The sequence below is a fragment of the Chiloscyllium punctatum genome, chromosome 13, assembly GCF_047496795.1.
Source record: "Chiloscyllium punctatum isolate Juve2018m chromosome 13, sChiPun1.3, whole genome shotgun sequence".
In the NCBI taxonomy this organism is placed as follows: domain Eukaryota; kingdom Metazoa; phylum Chordata; class Chondrichthyes; order Orectolobiformes; family Hemiscylliidae; genus Chiloscyllium; species Chiloscyllium punctatum.
The window spans coordinates 18,634,247-18,651,784 of NC_092751.1; positions in this window are offsets into that span (position 1 = coordinate 18,634,247).

Sequence of the window (17,538 nt, forward strand, 5' to 3'; positions counted from 1 at the left end):
CTATGTTAGCTGCCTTCGAGTCTTTTGACACCTCACCTGTGGAAATCAATGTTACAAATATATCAGCAATAGGCTGAGCAATCTCTTTCCTAGCTTCCCACCAACTTCTGGGATACAAATAATCAGGTTCCAGGGATTTGTTCACCTTTATATGTTTTAAAATGTCCAACATCTCCTTGTAATATAGACACTTTTCAAGATATCATTATATATTTCTTCATTTTGTCGCTCTTGTAACCCCCTTCACGTTAAATACTTGGAGGAGAAATATTTGTTTCATATCCCTCCCATCTCCTGTGGTTCCACACATAGGTAGCCTTACTGATCTTTAAGGTGCCCTATTCTCTGCCGAGCTAATCTTTTGCCATTGAAGGATGTGTAGAATTGCTTTAATGCATTGTTAACCCTATTTATAAAGCCATCTCATGTCTACATCTTTCTGGCCTGAGTTTCCCGTTGACTATACACTTACTGCCCTTATACTGCTCTCGTGATTTACTTGATCTCAACTCTGTTTATCTGGCATATGCCTCCTTCCTTACCTTGACCAGAGAATCAATATATCTAGCCATCCAGCACTCCATGCACCCACCAGCCTTGCCCATCTCACTCATAGGAACATGTTGGCTCTGGACTCTCTGAAACCACGATTTGATGGCCTTGCATTTTCCAACCATCACTTTACCTGTGAATAGAGTATCCCAATCAGCCTTTCACAGGACTCTCCAACACTTTCAAAATTGGCCTTGGTCAAAGTTAGAACTTTAATGCTTACATCAGGTCTTTCCTATTCCACGACTAGTTTAAAACTAATATTTATGCGTAACAGACTTGGAAGTTAAATAAACACTTCCTGCCCCTCTGTAACAGGCTCGAGAGGCTGAATGGGCTCCTCGTGGGCCTCTGTAATAGACTGGAGAGGCTGAATGATCTCCTCCTATTCCTCTGTAATAAGGTCGAGGGGCTGAATGGCCTCCTCTGCTCCCTCTGAAAAAGACTCAAGAGGCTTAATGGCCTCCTCCTTTTCCTCTATAACACACTCGAGAGGCTTCATAGTCTCCTCCTGTCCCTGTGTAACAGACGCGAGACATCAAACGAGACAGCAACCCGTGGACGACCAGCAGCTGTTAAACTGTATCTAATGGAGGTCCATCCCTTCTCAGTTCCAGAAACACAGACGACACAATGTATTCCAGATGCTCTCTCAGGAACACCTCATACAGCAGCAGCGACACATCTCTTTGTTTTGATTTATTCTTTTGGCAAAATGTGCCAATATTCCAGCTTTCCAACTTTTCAAGTCGCAACAGGCTAATATGGGCTGAATGGCCTTCTCTTATCCCTTTGTAAGGGGTCCATAGGGACAGAATTGCTTCGGAATGTTTCTGAGCAGCAGTCTCAATGCTCTGTCTCGAGGTTATGAATGGATTTGATAACAGGGCATTAAAACCAGGAGAAGCCTCACACTGGTCAATAAGTACCGTACTTTGGGTTCAGGTATCTACAAACTGACTCACCCGACTTCTTTAATGCAGCCTATCTGTTATTTTATAACTGCCTCCTTTCATCAACAGAATGGAACACATATAGACCCCTGCAGTGTTCTGTTAATACTCTCATATACCAAGAAAATAAGATTAAAAATATTGAAAGATTTATGGCCCATCCCTCAGCAACCGTCATCCATTCCATCCAAAACTAGTAAATGAAAAGTGATGTATGGAACTGGTAAACTGAGCCTATTTGTTCAGTGACTGTGATTAATGCCAGTCTCCATGGATTCAAATTATCCCAGTGGAAGTTTTCCATCTTTTAATGATAAATGGGCTCCGTTCAACGTGTCTACCCATAACATGAGCGGAAGCATCACTGACAGCACTGACAGGGATCAGCAGATCCAGAGAGAGGGAGAGGAGAGATCAGAATCTGAGAACATTAGGCTGGAATGTTCCAACAATGGATCAGAATCTGAGAACATTGGACAGGAATATACCAACAATAGACAGCAGCCTATCCAATTATGTTTGATATCTTTCTGCATTTGATTGATTGTCATTATCATCGCTGATCTATTACGCTCTTCTCATTATTCAATACTTCTATTATCCCTTCCTGGCTATCGTTGGTGTTCCTGGTAAGCGTTACTGACAAGATTTTGTTTTCTATAAATCAGTTACGACTGTATTATTGTTAGTTCATATAGTAAACACTTCTTGCCAGTATTTTTGTTCCTGTTGAAACTCTGAATCCAGATATTCACTCTAAAGACTATCAATCAATGTGTTCAATTACTGTCTCACTCTCTGCTCTGGCAGTGTTATTCACGGGTCTCTATGTTGACCTACTCAGTTTCAGCGGAGAACCACAATGCATTGTATCATTGTCTTTGTTATTTAAATATTAAGAGCTTGGAGCTCACTGTCTACTGTTCTGGTTACAAACTCCACTTCCCCCCATTGTTTCCATTCCATCCCTGGCCAATATCTGTGGCTGACGCAGACAAGTCACAACTGTGGGATATCCCTTTGACTATGAGCTGATTCCTGACACCATGCCCTGACCATTTCTAACTTGAAATACTCACCACTCCAGAATATATCTTACTGGTTTATTCCATTTGCTATTTGAACCTTGAGCTATGAATTACAGTCTTAATGAAGTTAATAATCTGCTGCTGACACTCCCAACTTAAAACCTGCCTAAGCAAATCTGATTCGATCTCACACCAAACTCCCATCCATGTGCACGCCGATGTATATTGCTTTTGTGTCTGGCAATGCCTTTATTTACACATTCTCAAACACTTTACCTCATCTGTCCATGAAACTTCTCTCGTTCTCTCTGTTGATTAGCAAAAAGCCTGCCAGTTGTTCGTAGTTAAAATAGTTTCCTCCATGTGCGTTCCTTCTCAAACAATGAGTTTCACATTCAACCACGCCTATTGCGCACACGCACACTCTCTCTATCAGAGTCTGATGAACGCACACACACACAGCGCAAACCTTCCCATTGTAGACAGTAATCTGATGCGAGCATAGTTAGCATATGATAGTAAAGTTTGCAATACTCTCCAAATGTGCATTTTACTGAGCAACACACTCGCATGGTCTGCACAGCTCTCCATGCTGGGCTGTCATCTTGTCCCAGTTTATGTTGTTTGTGGTGTTCTGTGAAGCAGATTGAGAATTTGATGTAACAAACCATTTCAGCTGATCTGGCAATGCCTTTATTCAATGTGCTAATTCTGGTAATTCTATTCTCGAAGATCTCACTTCGCCAGTTAGTCCCTCTGCCCTGTCTTTTTCCCCATATTTCCACAACATATTTTCAGTTAATTATCTACCTGTTTCTGTCTTTAATGTGAATCTCTCTATCCCTCTGCATCTTTCACTGGCCTCGGGTTTTGTCTCCCTAGTGTATCGAGTGCTGGCATTGCGTAGCTCAGAAATAATGAAATGGTAAATGTCAGGCTATTGTTCACTTCCCGGTATGTCCCATGTGATGGTCCATGGACAGGCCATGCTAGTGTATTGCTCAGTAAACTGCACATCTGGAGAGTATTGCAAACTTTACTATCATATGCTAACTATGCTCGCCTCAGATTACTGTCTACAATGGGAAGGTTTGCTCGGTGTGTGTGTGATTCAGAAGTTATGAGACACATCCTTGTAACTTGGTCTGTACCTGTGGTTGTCCCTCTCAGGTGACCTTGCGATAAGAAACACGAGGAAGCCCACTGAGTGAAGGACCAGGCATCTAAATTGTGTGACGATGCTGTCACTTTTTAAATAAAAGTTTTTTTCTCTTTTTTTTAGTAAGAGGTCTTAAAGGCCAAACTGTCTACTGAAAACGGCTCAAGTAAACAACATTCGAGGCTTTTAAGTTTTTAAATAAATAATAGTAACAATGGCCAGCTCATACAGACCAGGCTTTCTAAGTTTTTCCTTGTAGATGTAACAGTTACCAGGTGCTTGGGGTCCCAGAAGGGTTGGAAGTTTTAGTAAATTATCCCTAGCTGCTATTCTTTCTGTAACTTCACTTGATGCTGTTTTCTCCTGGATTGGAGAACTGTCGGCAAGAATGCATATCTGAATGTTCCTTTTTGCCAAGGGACTGTTTAGGTTATTTTAGTATATTGGAACAATTCATTTGTAGAAGGTACTGTATCCATTATTCGGTTAAGGTTTCCAATAGTTAAGTCATTCTAAATTCCTCTTCATTTTGTATGGATTTTCATTAGAGTGTTTAAATATATTGTGTTTTGCTTAATGGTGAGTGGATTGACTAGTACCATCACATGTGGAACACCCAACTCACATCTACCTTTAAAATAAGAAAAGGTTGGTTTCCAAGCTACCTTCTTAAACTAGTCTGAGGCAGTCTGGTTAGTCTATAACAAACTGGGGTCTCTTGTCTGGTTCTAAATCGGTAATACCAAATTGGGTTTAGAATTACAATCCCTACAGTGTGCAAACAGGCCATTCGACCCAACAGGTCCACACCGACCCTCCGAGGAGTAACCTACCTAGACCCATTGCTTTACCCTGTGATTACACATTTACCCCGATAAGGCACCAAACACAAACATCCCTGAAAACTATGAACAATTTAGCATGGCCAATTCACGTGACATGCACATCTTTGGATTGTGGGAGGAAACCAGAGAATCCAAAATAATTTCTTGCAGACACTGGAAAGTATGAATCAGGGGGCTATTGGGTTCAAAGTTCGCGTATGGTAGTGGTTAGTGTATTTTATTCTGGGCACTGAATTCGGTTGGTTTAAACAGTGTGTTGTGTAAAAATATTATTTCAGTCAGTAAGAGTTCTCTGGGTGTGGAAGAAGTAAAGTTAGGGGTTTTACAAAAGGTAATGAAGGCAAAGCTGTAGGAATTCGCAGACAAGTTCGAGCTGGGGTTGTGTTTCTGTGAGAAAATGATAGATTATTACAGCTATAGCTCGGCAATTACATTTTCTGGAAATGCCATCAGAATCTTTGGAATTGGCCCGAATTCAATTTCAAATGAGGCAACTTGAACATGAAAAGGAATTGAAACAGTTTGACTTATGATGAAAAGTAGAAATAAAAGAAAAGGAAATGAAGAAGAAAGAGAGAAGAAAAGCAGAGTTTCAACTTCAAAAGTTAGTAATAAGAGAGGAACGTTGACATAGAAGGCGGAGTTGAAGGCAGACGGTAGGCTGTTATAAGGAGGATAGTGAGGATGAGGAGCCCTATAGTAGCCAAAGGCCTGATGGGGATCTGTTTATATACATCCAGGCATTATCTAAATTTGATGAGAATGACGGGGGAGCCGTTTTAATTTCATTTCAGAAAGTGGCTAAACAAGTGAAGATGCCAGAGAACATGTGGATTTAATTGATCCAAACAAAGCTGACAGGTATTTGCATCCCTATCAGTGGAGGTATCTGCTGAGTATGAGGAAGTGAAGAAAGCCATCTGAGGTGCATATGAGCTTGTGCCAGAAGCTGACAGACAGTGTTTCAGGAATCGAAAGTAGCATCCCTGGTTAAACAGACGTTGTGTTTGAAAGAATCAAACAAAGAAATTTTGAAAGATTGGGAAGGGTATTAAAAACAGAGCAAACCTATGACACTCTGAGAGAATTTTGTATTTTGGAGAAGTTCAACAATTCACTTCCTGCAGTCGTGAGAACTCGTGTGGAAGAGGAGAGAGTAACAATGGCAAGGTTAGAAGCTGAAATGGCTGATGATGATTTGGTTCAGAAATCAAACTTTGGTTTCTGTGAGGGATTGAGAAGAATGTGTGAGACCTTCTGAAAACATGTACCTGTGAGAGTAACGTTTACTGGCATAGGCCAGGAGTAGCAGGTAAAGAGGTTACAGCATTAAGAGGTACAGAAGTGTGTAATTCTTTTATGCTGGAACATGAGGAGCTATGTCATTCAGAAGGGCTGTTGGAGAGATGAGAAGTGCTCCATTATGTAACGTGTGGTCAGAGTGTCCAGTGGAAACACCAACAGATTTCTTCCACAATGGGGAAGGAGGCCTTGAGCTTGGTATTGGCGTTACAACATTTCAGCATTTAAATTGCCAATAACATACATGAGACAAATCTTTATCACTGATCGTGACCCCTTAAGGTTTTTGGAGAAGTTCAGGGAGAAAAGTACCAGTTTGTTTCGATTGAGCTCATTATTTCAATTTGAAATTGTAAAGTTGACAGGGCGAGAAAAACTAAGGTTTGATACTTTGTTGAGAGTTGGATGAAGAAAGGCATTGCAGTCTACTATAAGAGGAAGATTAGAAGGTCTAAAATGTATCCATCTTTGTATATTGATGTATCATTTTATTACAGGTTGTGAGGACACTATCTCTTTAAAAAGGTTATTTTCTTTTCTTTTTTTTTGAAGAGTGGTTTTAAAGGCAGAAGTGCAGAACTGTTGTCTGAAAACAGGTTAAGTAAATAATTGAGAAAGCCCTTAGCTTTATTAAAACGGTGGTAACAATGGAAGGACAGTGTCCAGCTCTCACAGACCAGGTTTTGTCGTTTTGTTTTTAGGTGCAGCATTCAGTAGCTGCTCTGGGTCACAGAATGGTTGGAAGTATCAATACAGTAGACAATAGGTGCAGGTGTAGGCCATTCTGCGCTTCGAGCCTGCACCACCATTCAATATGATCATGGTTGATCAATTCATGATCCCTCGCTGCCTTTCTCTCTGAGATCTCTGTTGACGTTGATTTCTCCTGGATCAGAAAACTGCATGTAAGTATCTGTATTTGAATTTATTTTTGTGCCAAGCAGTGTATACTAATAAGGTACGGTATCTATTGTTTGTGTAAGTGTTACAACAAATAAGCCATCCCGAAATGTTCCTTTCTTTGATTGTATTTTAACTAAAGCATTTGAATAGATTATATTTTGCTTAATGTCGAGTGGTTTGACCAATCACAACACAGTGGAAAGCACTCTTCACACCTACTTTTAAAATAAGGAAAGGTTTGGGTTTAAGCGACCTTCTTAAAATATTTTGGAAGGATCTGGTCTATTCCACAACACTTATAGACGAGGGGTTTCTGAATAACTCCTTTTATTGAATAGTTAGTGGAGGGGCTGGGGATGGTTTGCTGGAGGTTGTGCTGTGAGCTGCCTCAGACATTCAAGGAGCCTAAGGATTTGCTGACACAAGTTTAGATGGAGCCTCGGGACTGTAGTTACAACATCTGGGCCTTTAACATGAGCAACAAATGGAGCAGAGGTTACAGAGAGGGGAAGCTCTGAAACCACGCAGTGAGAGTGTGTAGGGAAAGGGATCTGCTGTATCCACCCCGGGTTTTCCATGAACAGCTTCGCAAACTACACGTAACCCAGGATCAGAGTGTGAGGGGACTCTGACTGAACAAGGACCTGGTCACAGAGTAGTGTCACCTTCTTCAATACGACCTGCAGATTCACACCAGGGGAAGGACGGTGCTGCCAGTGGCTTTTCGGGTCACTGTTTCACTCAGCTTCTATGTTGTGGAACTTTCCAAACAGGACTGGGTTACACATCCGTCATCTCCCAATATATTGCCATCAATGTAAACTTTCGGTGACGGAGGATATATTTGGTGGATGAGGTAAATACATTGTTTCTCCCTAAGCAGGGAGCTGCCGGGTGTGTCCAGTATCGTGGAATTCCCGATGGTGTACATGGCATCTGCGGAGTAGCCATGTCAATGGGGAGAGGTAGAGGAACTGAAGGAGCTCTCTCTCTATTAATCTTGTAGCGTGCCGATGCACAGTACACCATGTTGGTGAATACCCCTGTCCTGATAGCATCCACAGCCTCTTCATTCACAAGCAGGCAGCCATTCCCCTCGTGTTCGGGTCTCCATGTAGAAAGGAATGAATGTATCTTGGATAAAGGCCGTCCTCTTAATACATGTTTGTAAACAGCATCCCCATCACCAACCAAACACTTCAAAACATTCCATGTGTACGGAGAGCAATGGGGCCACTTGGAGTGTCTAGGAGCAGACGATCAGGGATGGTGCAAAACCTCCCATGTATGGACATGTCTGCGTGAACCCCACCCAGTACACAGTATCATTCAGCCCTGTAATCCCTCTCTATTTCAGTAACATACTGCCTTCCATTATTCCTGTAAATGAAATGACAGATTATATCATGTTATATTGCAGCTGCCAAATTATTCTCCATTGCCTTTACCTCTCTGTATCTATCTGTAGACCCTCCGCCCTCGTTTGATAATTTAATCTCTTGCTTATCACAGCAACATGACCAAACTCAGTATCTCTATATCTGTTCCATCCTCGTAGATGATTTAGATTGTAAATAGTGGAGGACCCAGCACTGGTCACTGTGTGACTCCACTGGTGACGTTCTGTCAAACTGATTAAGACTGATTTTCCGGAGTGCCTGCTTCCTGTTTGATACACAATCCTCCCCCATTACTGTGTAATACAGTCGAAAATCTGAATATGAACGAGGAGAATCCATCAAGAATCCAACCCCTCGAACCTGCTCCACCATTGAATACAATCATGCCATCGTGGCCTCTGTTCCATATTCCTGCCATCTCTCCATCCTCAAACTCTAGTCTCTTGATGTTGCTTGCGGCTCATGAAAACATATCCACTCTACATTTGCACTTTCAATTACGCTTAGCATTTTACAGACCTCAATGAGCTCTCCTTTCTTTCTTATAAACTCGAAAGTATAGGCCTGAACTGCTTAATTTTTCTTCATAAGACAAACACTTCAAATATGGAATCAATCTAATAAAGCTCTTCCGAATTGCCTCCAATGCAAATACCTGATTCTGCAGGACACCCAAACTGTACTGCAGTTGCAGCCTCACTAATGCCTTGCATTTCTACAGCAACACTCCCTACATTTCTACTCTATCCTTTTCAAAATAAATGCTGAAGTTATGCTTGTATTTCTCATTACTTGAAGTACCCGCAGGCAGGTTTTCTGCAAGCAGACACCCAGATCCCTCTGCACTTAAGCACTTTGAAATCTCTCTCCATTTAGATAATAATTTTCCTTTTTATTAGTCTGGCCAACTTGAATAACCCCATATACACCAACTTTGATTTTCATTGTCATATGATTGCTCATTCACCCAACCTATACATATAGTTTTTAAATCCCTTGCATCATCATTCCGAAGTAATTTCCCACCAATGTTAGTGTCATCTGAAAATGTAGCTATAGTATTTTCTATCCCGTCAACCAAGTAATAATATTGATCACAAACGATTGAGGCATGAGAACTGAAATCTATGGCACCCCATAAATTGCATTTTCCAAAAGAAAATGACAACATTTAATTAATCTGACTGCAATTCGTTGATTAACCAATCCAAGCCAATAAATTACTCCTAAACCGATGCTTCCTGATCTTATCACTCACATTTTGGAGAAGCGACATATCTGAATCCTTCACGAAGACCAGATATATTCCATCTCCAGGATTCCCACTATCCACCGTGTTTGTCACATCTTTAATAACTCAAGGAAACACTTCAATCATGGTTTATCTTTTGTAAAACCATGTTGAGTCCGATGGATTGTGTTTTAAGTTTGCACATGTCCTCAACAATGCATTCTAATAATTTGCCTTAAATAATAATATTTTATTGTTACATTTTACTCCCTAATGTATTCAGTTATTCCCTTTCGAAAACCTTTACGTTTTCTTTGAATTCCTGTTTGATGGGCAAAAGGTTTTAAGAGATGTGCTCCAATTGCTGCATAAGCGGTATGTGTGGCTGACTGGACTCATCATCCTGCTGGTGTACAAAATCGATGGGATGAAGTCTTTCTGGCGTTCCCATGTTGTCGTCTCCAAGGCCAGAATGACCACCTCCTGTTGATGCATTAGAGGGATTGGGGGATTATGGAACCTTCCCGTTGCTGTGTCTCATCTTGAGGGGCTGATGGGTCTTCTCATAATTGTCCATAATAGGTGAAGATACTGAACGGTCTCCTCATGTATCCCAGAGATGGGACCAAGGGAGTGATTGGTCTTCTCTTGTTCCCATACAACAAACACGTGTCTGAATTACCTCCTCCTTTCTCATGAAAGAAGTCTCAGATAGTTTTTTATCGTTATACAATTCCCTTGCAACAGGCTCGGTGGGTCTGAAGGCCTCCTGTTATTCCAGTGTAACAATCTCCAGTCACTATGTGACCGCTTTCAGTTCCTATTTTACAGACTTGAGGTGGCTGAATGCATTGATCCTGTTGCTGTGTAACAGGATACTGGTGCAGCATGGCCTACTCTGGGTCCAGTGTTATAGATTTGAGGGGCTGATTGTCCTCCTCCTGTAAATATACATCAGGCTCCAGGGGCTGAACAGCCTCGTCTTATTCTGGTGTAACAGGGTCAAAGGCCTGAATATCCTCATGTTGTTCCTGTGTAACAGGCTGGAGAACGGAATTGATTCCTCCACTATCTGTGTAATTCGCTTCAGTTGTTAACTCCTTCCTGTCATCTATTTTTAATAAGACCTTCTTTCATTTTTGTAAACTCCAATGCCTTTTAGATCAACCTGATCATCCTTTTGTTATACGCTAGCACCTTCATTGCAGGAATCAGTTGAGGGGACCATCTCTGAGCTGCTTCCAATATATCAACATCCTTTCTTCATTGAAGAGACTAAATGTGTGCACACTACTCTAGATGTGATCTCACTAAGATCCTGTACAGCAGCAGCAATGCTTTGTCACCCTGCTGTAAGGTTCCCACCCAGGTTAGAGGAATGTCAGCTCTCTTGGGGAAATACAGAGCATTGTTGAACGATCATTGTCCTTCTCTACTCCACTAACATAACGGGAGATCTGGAGAAAATGTCACAATGATGCTTAAGAAGATCATAAATGATGTGGGGAGATTAATTTCTAGCATTAATCTCCCCAAAGCCCACGTCGCTCAGATTCTACAGAAGCTTGTAAGGTGGAGCGTAAAAACAGCAAGGAGAAGGAAGCATTGATGGGAGTTCAGACTAAGCCGGTGGGCACAGATCGTGAGGAATGTGCAGTGCTGTCGGATGACGGGTCAAGAGATTATGAAAATGTAAATCTAACTATTTTGAGTGGTTATGCATTGGTACTAGGAGAATATAGACAGAGGGTCAGAAAAATAGAGAGAGAGAGCCAGGTCAGGCTTATTTTGAGTTTGAAAGAATTAAACACAGTCATTTTCATAGATGGGTTTGCGCCATAAAAATGGATAATACTAGTGACGCTCGAAGGGAGATTATTCTGCTGGAGGAGTTTAAAGACTCACTTCCAGAGATATAAAAAAACATGAGAATGAACAGAAAGTTCAAGAAGTGAGAAACGTGGCAGAAATGGCAGGTAAATATGCATTGGTGCATGAGATGAAATTTAGCTTCTGGGAGGATTTTCATCCTGTTGAGGGATATAAATTGGGAGAAAGGGAGATCCTACACTGCAAAACATAGTGTAAAGCACATTGGCAATTGTTTACCACAGGTGAAAATTAAGCTCAGCGGGTTGAAAAGTGGTGAAAAACCTCATGGGTTCTCACTATAAGGGAGTGGAACACATAGAATTACAGTGCTGATGGTTTAAGAAGGGCACTGAGAAAATGTGTTTTCACTGCAGTAAGCTGGGACACAGTGGTGGGCATTGAAGGAAGACACTTTGGGAAAAGATGCGGTAAAAGAGGTAAAGCCAGTGACATTAGTGAAACTCGTAAAGAAGACCCCAAGTTTCCAAGGAGCTGCAGGAGAGTGCACAGCCTATGTATAGAGTCAGTGCCTGGTCTCTATAAAGAATTAGCCTCTGTGGATAAAGTTTACTCAGAAGGCGGGCGGGGAGGACAATAAATTATAATTTTGTGAGATACGGGATCTGCTCATTCTTTAACAGTTGAGAAGTGAGGTGCCAGAAAAGCACAAGAGATCAGGCAGCATCCTAATGTGGGCGGCACTGTGGCACAGTGGTTAGAACTGCTGCCTCACAGCGCCAGAGACCCGGGTTCAGTTCCCGCCTCAGGCGACTGACTGACGTTCTCCCCGTGTCTGCGTGGGTTTCCTCTGGGTGCTCCGGTTTCCTCCCACAGTCCAAAGATGTGCAGGCCAGGAGATTTGGCCATGCTAAATTACCCGTAGTGTTAGGGGGTAAATGTAGGGGTAAGGGTGCGTTGCGCTTCGGCGGGTCGGTGTGGACTTGTTGGGCCTGTTTCCACACTGTAAGTAATCTAATCTAAGAGCAGTACAGTCGAAATATCAGGTATAAATCCATCATCAGGAATGTGGCGGGAGGGAGGGGGACTGAAAGATAAATGGGAGGGTAGGAGCTGGGCTGGTGGGAGGGTCACTGGGAGGGCGATAGGAAGATCTAGTTTAGACTGAGAGTGATATGTCGGAGGGGAGGGTGGACTAGATAGGTTGGAAGGAAGATGGACAATTAAGACAGTTCAAGAGGGCGATGCTAAGTTGAACCTGTGATGAGGTTTGGGGAGTGGTGATTTGGAAATTGGTGAAGTTGATGTTGATGCTATATAGTTTGAGGATTCCAGCTATCCTACCACCTATCCACTTCACCCTCCTCTCCGACCGATCACCATTACACCCTACCTGCATCTACTTATCGCCTTCCAAGCTCCCACCCATCCAGCTACAGCCCCACCCTCCTATTTATTTCTCAGCCACCCCCCCTTACCCCCCCCCCCCCACTTTCCTGATGAAGGATTTATGACTGAAACGTCAACTCTCCTAACTCTCGGATTCTCCACACCTACTGTGTTTTTCCAGCCCCACACATTTCAACTTTGATCTTCAGCATCTGCACTCCTCACTTTCTTTCAGCCTCTAATAGTAAGAAATGGAAGTATTTTCACTCTTTCTGACATGTTATTCAAGAGCGTGATAATTTGTGGAATGGTGACTGAAATTAAGCATTCCCTTGTGTAACATCAGGTTTGAGTGCCAAATCAATATTGGGGAAGTAACAGTGAGAGTGAGCGACATAGTGTCAGTTCCACGAATACAGTTTGTTCTTGTAATTTAGATCCAAGATGGGAGAGACACCCCTTGTGGTGGAGAAGGCAAAGGAAGACTAAGGGACTGGGGAGTTAACTGTAAAAATGCCCAGGAATTTTTCCAGATAGTGTAGTAACAAGATCCCACTGTCATAGGTTACAGTAGGAAGTCATGGATAGATTACGTATTCAGCACTTCAAATCAAGTGCGGCCCATCCTGAATCCCAGGGAGCCTTGGAAAGTTAGCATCAGAAGCTGAAGGCCATGTTAACAGCGTACTGTCAGGATTACCCGAATGATTGGGATAAAGATGCCCCATTATATTGTTTGCCATCGGAGATATCCCAAATAAATCAACTCAGTTTACTTTCTTTGAATTAATATTCATACGTGAATTGAGAGGTCCTTTCAAATTAATATAATATAATATAAATATAAAGTCAGCGATCTCACACTTGGATTATGTATATGAGGTGAGGTAGAGATTCGATCGAGTAGGTAGTTAGCTAAACAGCATCTGAAGAGGGCACAGCATAGAGTGAAGCAGGTGGCAGATAAAAACTCTGAAACTTTGAGGATTTCCCCTGGGATGATGCATTAGTATTGCCACCAGTGGTACGAAATCCCTTCAAAGCCAGATTTCGTGGCACCTTTCAAATAAAAAATAAATGCTGAGTCAGTTAAACTATCTGGTAAAGATACCGGATATGACAAAAACGTTATCGAGTGTGTCATGTGAATGTATAATGCACCATCCACATTCAGGAACAGAGTTGTGGCCAGAGGAAAAAATTATGTAGTTTATCTGTATGATGCAGCGATCTTTAGCAAGTGATTGAAAGCTCACATGTTACAGTTGGCAGAGCATGTTGAACGATTGCAAGAAGCAAACTTGGTAATAAACTTAAAGAAAACTGAATTCACGAAGGCACAGGTGACGTTTTTGGGACATTAAATTGGACATGGAAGGTTGACCGCATGAACACAAAGACGAAGGGCTTTGAGGAATTTCGACGACCATCCTTGAAGAAAGAGGACCTTTGATTGTTGGAACTGAGTGTATTCTATCGGAAGCTTGTTCCAAACGTCCGCAGCGTATTGGCACCACTGATGGATTTATTTAAGATGAACACAGAATTGTGGTGGACAGAACAATTCCGGGGGGCATTTGAGAATTTTAAAGAAGGATTAATCACCCCACACCAGTTTTAGTTGCACCAAATATTTTGAAACCCTTTGAAAATTGTGTCTGATGCTCGGGATATAGGTGTCGGAAATGTATTGATACACAAAGAGGATAATGGAATAGAATGGCCAATTGGCTACTGGTCGAAAAAACTCAATATCCACGGAAGAAAAAATCTCCATTATTGAAAAAGAATGATTGAGTTTCGTACTGGCCTGACAATATTTTAATATTTATATGAAAAACAAATTGTCGGAGATGGTTGTGGACAAAAATGTACATGTTGTGGGTTCTAAAATGTGATAGCAGATGTGTTATCGTGGATTCAAAGGAAAACATTTCGATAAGATTTGACTTATTCCAATGTTATATATGTGTGAATAACTAATATGAATGGGAATGCTAAGATTAATGCTTTTGTATTTCATAACAATGGGAACAAGAATTAGAGGAAAAGGAATAATGACATCTTTTCATTCTAATGGTTCATTTTCTTTTCTGAAGTGGGGAGATGTTATGAAGCCGAAACCATGTCTTGTCACTTTAAGACAGAATGGGTTTTGCTGAATAGAAAGTATAGCCACAGATGCCAGCTAAAGGTCAGGCTGTTTCACATGTCACCATTAGCTGCGAAATGGATACCTGAGTTTTGCTTGCTGTGTTGACAACAATTCAAATATTACCAAAGAGTTTAAGTAACGTTCAGGATACCAGAAGCCAACGGAATTTGAATATTATTATTTGCATACTTGGAAAGCAATCAATTTATGTGATATACTGTATCTTGGGGAGTATATAAACCCAGCATTTTGAACACGAGAGAGAGAGCCACTGCCATTGAACAACAGAGTAACTGCTGTAGAGCAGGAGTGCTAACTGGCCATCCCAAACACTCTCTATCAAATGTGGATGCCATATCCACTTGCAGTAAAAAAGAATCATGACCCAGAGAGATCAGCAACTGGAAGAGTGAACACAGCAGGGAAGATTGAGACTGTGTGGTCTTGATATTGTAATGTTTAATATGTGGGTTGTGGGAACAGCATATTTTTACAAAGTTGGAGTGAGATAGTAAGTAGTTAAGAAAAGAGGAGCTTGCATATGTGAATAATTGTTGTTTCGTGTTCACTATTAAGAAACTAACTTGTTAATTTTTGTTTAAATAGTGGAATGTAGGAGATCAGTGTGCCTCATATTTTAACAGACTATGCGATGAAGCGAGCTTTTCTGGTTTTAAGTAAGACAGTGGTTCGACTCCACCTTGTAAATATCCATCCTCGCTAAACCCATTTCCCTGCAGTTAGCCCATATCCTCCTAGTCCTTTCATATCCACATATTTATCCAAATGCTTTTGAAATGTTGTTAATGTATCCCCCTCAACCACATCTGCTGGCAGCTCATCCACGTACCAGCCCTCTGTGCAAAGACGTGACCCCTCAGGTTCACTTATATTCCTTCCCCTTTAACCTTAAACTGATCCCCTCTAATCCTCAATTCTCTAAATCTTGGAAAAAGTCTCAGAGCATTAACCCTATCAATACTCCTCGTGATCTTATACAGATCTATAACGTTCCACCCCTCAGTCTCCTACACTCTAAAGAAAAGGTCCTAGCTTCTCCAGCCTCTCCCTATAACTCAGACCGTTGGGTCCTGGCAACGTCCTTGTCAATTTCTTCTGCTCTCTTTCTAATTTCACAGCATCCTCCCCATAACAAGGTGACAAAAACTGAACACAATACTCCACATCAGGCCTTACCAAAGTCCTGTCTAACTGCAACATAACTTCCCAACTTCTATACTCAATGTCCTGCCTGATGAAGGCCACTTTGCCAAAAGCCTTCTTCACTGCCCTGTCTACCTGTGACTCCACTCTCAGAGAACTGTGCACCAGAACGCTAAGGTCTTTCTGTCCACTACACCCTTTAAGGCCCTCCCATACAACGTGAAACTCCTACCTTGATTTGAGTTTCTGAAATGCAAGACCTCACACCTCTATATTGAACTCCATTTGCCATTTATCAAACGACATCCCCACCTAATAAAGGTCCTGCTGCAATTTCTGAGAAACGTCCTCACTGATCACGATACCACTTATTTTAGGGTCATCTGCAAACTTACAAATCATGCCTTGAACATTCTCAACCCAAACATGGATAACAAAAAGCAATGGAGCCAGCCTCCGGTCTGACAAACATTCTTCCACTAAACCCTCTGCTTCCTACCATCAAACCAACTGTATATCCAATTGGCCATTTCAGCCAGCATTTCACGCGATGTAACCTTCCCGAGCAGCCTGCCATGTGAGATTGGAGTAGAGAGTGGATTGCTGGAAAAGCACAGCAGGTCAGGCAGCATCCGAGGAGCAAGAGAATCCACGTTTTGAGCATAAGCGATTCATCAGGAATCAGCATCAGTTACCTCATTCTGTCCCTTTGTAAGTGCGTTGAGGGGGAATGGCCTCCTCCTGTCCTGTATAACTGACTCAAGGGGCTGAATGGCTTCCTCTTGTTCCTGTGTAAGAGACTCAAGGGGCTGAATGGCCTCCTCCTGTTCCTGTGTAAGGGACTCAAGAGCCTGAATGGTCTCATCTTATTGCTTTGTCAGTGACTCAACGGACTGACTGGCTTCTTCCTTGTCCGATTGGACAAGGCGAAGGGCCTAACTGGGTTACCCCTGGTTCCTGTTTGACAATTCGATGTGCTGACAAGTGTGACAATGCAGCAGATTTAAGAGGTTACTTTGTCCTGGTTTCTTTTAAGAAAGAGATTGAACGCTTGTTACCAAGCTGTCTAGTTCAGACCACTTGAGAAAACAGCTAGCGAGGCCTTAGGTTTATCTTAATGCAGCCTGAATAAATGTGGCCAGTAATCACAGATTAGGATCTCTGGGCTTTGGTTTCTGACTAACATCAGAAACTATTGGGGTCTCAATAGAGTTGGAAGCTTCAGTGACTATCTCCTGGCTGTTACTCTCTCTGAATTTTCTCTTGATGCAGTTTTTAATTCCTGGGTTGGAGAAATGTTTGTGACATTCTGTGTCTGAAATTTCCTTTCTGCCAGGGGCTGTGTTTATGGGATTTTCCTATATTGGAACATTTCATTGGTAATAGTTCCTAGATCTATTATTCTGTTAACTTGTCCGATAGAACTACGTTATTCTAAATTCCTCTTTCTTTGGTTTCATTTTATCTTTCATGTTTAAATAAATGGTGTTTTGCTTCACACCAAGTAGATTGACCAGTCACATTGCATCTGCGACAGACATTTTACATTTCCTTTAAAATAAGAAAACATTAGAGTCTCGGCTACCACCTACAGATATTTTCGAAGGTCTCTGGTGTGGTCCATTAC